General features: G+C 33.5%; 1 pseudogene; it reads right to left on the bottom strand.

Annotated features, from left to right (window-relative positions):
• Positions 1-409: 409 nt before the first annotated feature.
• The window catches only part of LOC148162235 (TM2 domain-containing protein 1 pseudogene), a 174,863-nt pseudogene continuing 169,272 nt past the window's right edge, over positions 410-6,000 (bottom strand).

Below are 6,000 nucleotides of genomic sequence, written 5' to 3'. Positions count from 1 at the left end.
TCATTTTGCACTTTAGTTTTTATGTCCCACATATAATGAAATCTCAAAGAACACAGAAGAATGTAGTTCATGGCCTGATGATTTGGAGTTTGAAATATATTACCGCTTACTTCTTTTTCCACCACTGTTCTGCCTTTCTGAATTTCATAATTGATATAAGGCATAAAAAATGCTTAATGCAGTGCTTGTCACATAGTAAACACTTTTTAAATAATCACACTCATTAAGTCTATTCATTTAAGTAATTCTTCTCTCCTCTTCTTCAAACACCCAGATCTTCCTACTCTGATACTGAAGACTGAGCCTCCATTCTACAGATAGCCTTCTCATCTCAAAGCATAGGTAGTTGACATTAGCATTTGTAAGTAAGAGTTATGCTCCTGGGATGATGTCTCAGAATAACACTCTTTTAACTAAAACAGCAAAACAAAACCACCACCACTAACAAAAAAATATATAGAATCCATTAAATGGTATGTGAAGAAGTAAAATGGAAAACCTGGAAATCCACATACTCAGAGTGGTCTATTAAAATCAAGGAAGTGCAAATCCTGCTTTGAAACAAGAATGGAAATCATTTAGTCTATCAAAACTCTATAGTGCAAAACTTCAACAAACGCAAGGCAGGGTATCCAAGATAAGTTCAATCTACCCCCAGCCATCCAAGGAAAACAGCCAGTGTAACTGCCAGGAAGACTTGGGCTTGAGAAAACCAACTCCATTTCCAGTTAAGTGTGTGTCATTGCCACCAAAATCCTTACAAATTATGTTGGGTGTTGGAAAAGAAGGAACATGAGCTGTGTATCTTGTACATCAGTTAACTGGTTCTTGCGTAGCATCATTTCTTTTTGAATCTTTATAATTGTACTCCCCCACTTTGAGGTTCTCACACTTACGCATCTCCTTGCCATCAAGGTAGTGGTGGCAGCAGCTCCCCACGGTCCTGTAGTCACTGATGGGCTACAGGACACCCAGGAGCTGGGTGGCCACAGCCTCCAGAGCAGGTGGCTACCATTATGGGGACTGGCCCCTTGTTACCTTCTTAAACATTTGAAGACAAATGGAAGAACAACCTGAGAGATTAACAGATAACAAGCTGGTTTTAAAAATTAATGAAGTCCGGGGCGCCTGGGTGGCTCAATCATTGAGTGTCTGTCTTTGGCTCAGGTCATGATCCCAGGGTCCTGGAATCAAGCTCCGCATTGGGCTCCCTGCTCAGCGGGGAGTCTGCTTCTCTCTTTCCCACTCCCCCTGCTTGTGTTCCCTCTCTTGCTGTGTCTCTTGAATATTTATTTATTCAAATAAATAATAAAATCTTTAAAAAATAAAAAAATTGATGAAGTCCAAAATATACAATTTCACAACATGAAGTTTGTGATTCTTATTGGACAAACAGAAAATATGAACGGCAAAATAGGAAAATGAGACCTACAACAGAGATAGATGGATAGAGAAAGAGAGAGAGAATAGTTGAATATAGTTGCCACTATACATTAGAAACTGTCTTTTCTATTTTATGACATGACACACATTAATATTATTCAGAGCAATAATACTGTTAGTGATAATAAGGGTACGGTCTTCTAATTCATCTAGATCTAATAACAAATAGCACAAACTTAACTCCTCCATGTTACATATGTAAACAAGCAGTATCATTTTATAATCATGAGGAACTCTGCCACCATCTATATTCTTTAATAATCTAACAGATATTTACAAGACCGGTGTTCTAACCCCTGAGCTATGGAGCCAACCACTAAGAGATATTTAAACAAATATACATTACCACCAATTTTTTAATTTGAGCCCAATTATTTTGAAGGAATCATACTTAGCAAGTTAATTCTTACTTCTAAGGTGAAGTGACAGCATTTGAATACATACTTGGAAAAAGAGATATAGCAAATAATCAAGCATGTTAGGTAAAGCCTGGATAAATTAATAGGTAGGTATTGCTTCGTGTAGATAAAGAAGAAAGAAAACTAACCATGTTCTTTGAAATTTATTACAAGATACACAATTAATCAAGTACTAACTATTTATTAATGTGCTTCGGGGCATGAAATGCTTACTCTGGGGAATATGGAAGTATGGGAAATTGAACTTACTTTTAATGATTTTGAATTATGAGTACCATGTCTTATTAATAAACACAGTGAAAAAGAAAAAAAATTAAAGATTGTTTATAAATAAATTACATGATTTATGACCAAATGAGATGCAAGCATTATCTATTACAGTCCATTGGGTCTTCATTCCCTTTTCTCTCTAACAGTATGGGACAACTGCCCCCACCTTTCTCTCACTGAAGTTGCCCTGGTCCCCCCTAATTAAAGCTGGATGCTTTCCCCTATCAAAATAAATGTCTCCTGTTGCTCTTCACATCCCTGTTAACCAAATCCATCTCATAATTTGATAGCATTATAAAGCCTCTGTAAATCTCAGCATTTTTAAAATAAATGTTAAGTAAAATATTTTACTTATTACACTGATCTTATACTTTTAATAAGCTTTAATGAGGCATGATTTTCCTACCTGTATAGTTCAGTTGGTCTCAGCAAATGTATGTATTCTTGTAATGTCCTCCACAATCAAAATATAGAGTATGTCCATTACTCTAAAAAGTTTTCTCCTATCTCTTGAGGTCAATCTGTGCTTCCAGATCCAGGCCTTAAGGAACCATTGAATTACTTTCTCTCACTGAGGATAAGTTTTTTCATTTCTAGAATTTCAAATAAATGAAATACTAGAAATATTCTCATTCATTCTTAGCCTCTTTTACTTTTTAATGGTATTGAATGTATCAATAGTTCATTCTTTTTATTGCTGAATAATATTCCAGTATATGGATATTGCCAACTGTGTAGTCTTTTAAATTTCAGTGCTTTTTTAAAGTGGCCTCCATGCCCAGCATGGAGCTCGAACTCACAGCCCTGAGGTCAAGCGTCAGATGCTCTGCTGACCGTGCCAGCCAGGTGCCCCTTAAGTTTTAGTACTTTTATAGTGGTTTCTCATCAATTTTAATTTACATTTCCCTGACTAATATGATGCTGAAGATTTTTTCATATGATTGAGAGCATTCAAATATCTTCTTTCTTTTTTTAAAGATTTATTAATTTTAGAGAGAGAGAGAGAACAAGAGCATGAGTGGGAGGGGCAGAGGGAGAGGAAGAGAGCATCTCCAGCAGACTTCACACTGACTATAGAGCCGAGGTGGGGCTTGATCCCACAATGCTGCGACCACACCCCGAACCAAAACCAAGAGTTAGACACGTAACCAACTGCACCACCAGGTGCCCCCTACTCTTGTCTTTCATAAGATATTTTCTGAAATAAAGGCTGTTTGCCTTTATTATTGAAGCATAATTACTCTTTATATATTCTATCTAGATGCATGTCTTCTGGCAGATATAAATCTTGCAAATATTTTCTCTCAGTCTATACCATGCCTTTCATTTTCTTGATTGTGTTCTTTGGAGACCTGAAGCTTTTTTAATTTTGATGAAGCCCAATTTATAATTTTTACTCCTATGTTTGTAGGAAATCTTTGCCTATCCTGAGGGCATTAAGATTTTCTTCTTGAATTTTATAATTTCAGCTTTTATGTTTAGGTTTATGATCCATGTTGAATCTTTTTTTAATGTATCGTGTGAGATAAAAGCATATTTGAAATTTGGATATGTGCTAGATATTTTATACTGGGAAATTATTGTTAATCTTCTTGGAAGAAATAATAGAGTATGATTACAATAGGAGAATGTTCTGATTTTTACATATGAAAGCTGAATTTGTTTGGGGTAAATATTAATATTTTCTGCAAATTATTCTGGTCACTCAGAAAAAGAAAACCAAGAGTAAAACCCTGTATGTCTAGCTACCTAGATAGATAAAGAAAGGAAATATTATTGAATCTAGGCAGACACATGCATATGCACAGTACATGTTCAGATTTTTCTGCTTGAAAGTTATCAAAATTAAAAATTAAAAAAATAATTGTAATGTTGCAAAGATTATATTCTGCCTTACTAGGATACACAAAATAGTATATTTCATGAAATCTTAAGGATAATAATATTTAATAATAATAATAATTCTTTCAAATGTTGAGAATTGGAAGAGCTGTTTGGGCAAGAAATTGAAACAATTCTCTATGTATACATATCTGAAGTTCTAAAGGCAATCCTGAAGTCCAAGGTTCAGAGGTTTCTGTTCAGGAAATTCACCTTTGAAGAAGTAATATTGGATTTGTCTCCCTCAGAATAAGATATGAATATATTATCTAAAGTATATTCCTGAGTCAAGGTACTTTTCTAGCTTGGGTTTATTAGGATTGTTACAATAAATATCTTTTTGTATATTATGTATTCTCACATATATAGTATTTCATTTACCATTATTTCCTATTTTTACTGACTCTGCAGTACATTTAACCACCAAGTTTTGCCTCCCCAAAACTGTAGCTATGGACTTCCCTTACACATTGGGATAGAATTGTCCACTAGTTTGCTACATACTGTAGAGTGTGAATAGTTTATATAGCTTTACTTATTGCCAAAATCCTTGAGCAACAGGTCTTACTGGGATGCCTGCTGAAATCCCTGTCAAAATTTTACATCGTTTATGAATTTCTGATACCCTCTGTAAATCTTGCAATTTTGTATTTCTCTGAGATTGGATAATTTCACAAACTTGCCCTGCTTTTTGTAAATGAATGAGCAGAGTTTAGTTATTATAACCCTTTATCCTTAGAAGAAAAAAATTCTGTGTGATGTAAATAGAAAAAACGTGTGTGTCTCTGTGTGTGTGTGTGTGTGTGTGTGTGTGTGTAATTCCTTTTAGAAATTGGAAATAATTTCTTAGAGTTCTCTCTCTTTCTCTCCTCTCTCATTTAACTTAGAAAAAAAAGGTTGAAGAAGTTCTTTTAGCACTGCTATTGTGTATGTGATGGACTAGGAAGTCCTATACTTTTTAAAAACAAACTTGGCATTGCTTATCCAGATTAAAACAAACAAACATATACTTTGATATAGTGTTACCACTTCAAAATATAACCTAAGTTTTAAAAAGTGATTAAATCCTTTGTAAAACATGTAACAATTGTAGTGTGGCAGACACTTGGGAAATGTAGTAAAATTTCAACAATAGAAGATTATTACACAAAATTCTTTATAGCCATTAAATTTTAATATTTTTTACATTTTAGCATGAGGTTTTTCAGAACTATTTTATAGACGTATGAAGATGATGTTTAATGTAAAAAATAGGGTGAAAAAATGTTTATTCAGTATGATTCCGTCCTTTCTTTGTACACATGAGCACAAAAATATCTGGGTACTGAATTAACTTAAATAACCATTATCTTTTCATGAAAGGATTATGAATAATATACATTTTTTACTTTATTTTTTCTATAATTTTAAGCTAGTTCAAAGATTTTGTAATGAGATAATATACTTTCCACATATTCTTTTAGCAAGATTCATATAGGCTTACTGTCCACAGGTCCAACTAACCAGCTGCCTGTTTTTGTAAATAAAATTTTATTGGAACACAGCCACACTCATTTGTGTTACATATTGTCTATAACGTCTTTCATGCTACAAGGGCAGAGTTGAATAATTGCAATAACAAGAACTTATGGCCAGCTGGCACAGCCCAAATTTACAAAGTAATTATTTCTATACCTTAACAGAAAAAGCTTTCAGTTTCATTAAGTTCAAGTTTCAAGTCAATCAAGATTTCCCAAAGTTTTACATACCAGAAAGTGGATATAAAAACATTTATTATATAAATGACTTCATTTATCAGACAAATTTATTAAAATCCTATTTACATGTAAAATTGTGACTTTATTTAATTACTATTTTAAAGCAGACATTCACATTACTCAGAATGAAAACATATACAGTGGACTCCTTTAAACAAAATTGAAGCTTCAAATGCAAAAGCAAACTGTTTAAAGTTTTATCTCCACACTGCATCTATTTAAAGACATGA

The sequence above is a fragment of the Eumetopias jubatus genome, unplaced genomic scaffold (assembly GCF_037043125.1).
Source record: "Eumetopias jubatus isolate StellerSeaLion01/CBP00866 unplaced genomic scaffold, mEumJub1_p1.0 scaffold_17, whole genome shotgun sequence".
Classification (NCBI taxonomy): domain Eukaryota; kingdom Metazoa; phylum Chordata; class Mammalia; order Carnivora; family Otariidae; genus Eumetopias; species Eumetopias jubatus.
This window is presented reverse-complemented; position numbering and strand designations above follow the sequence as displayed.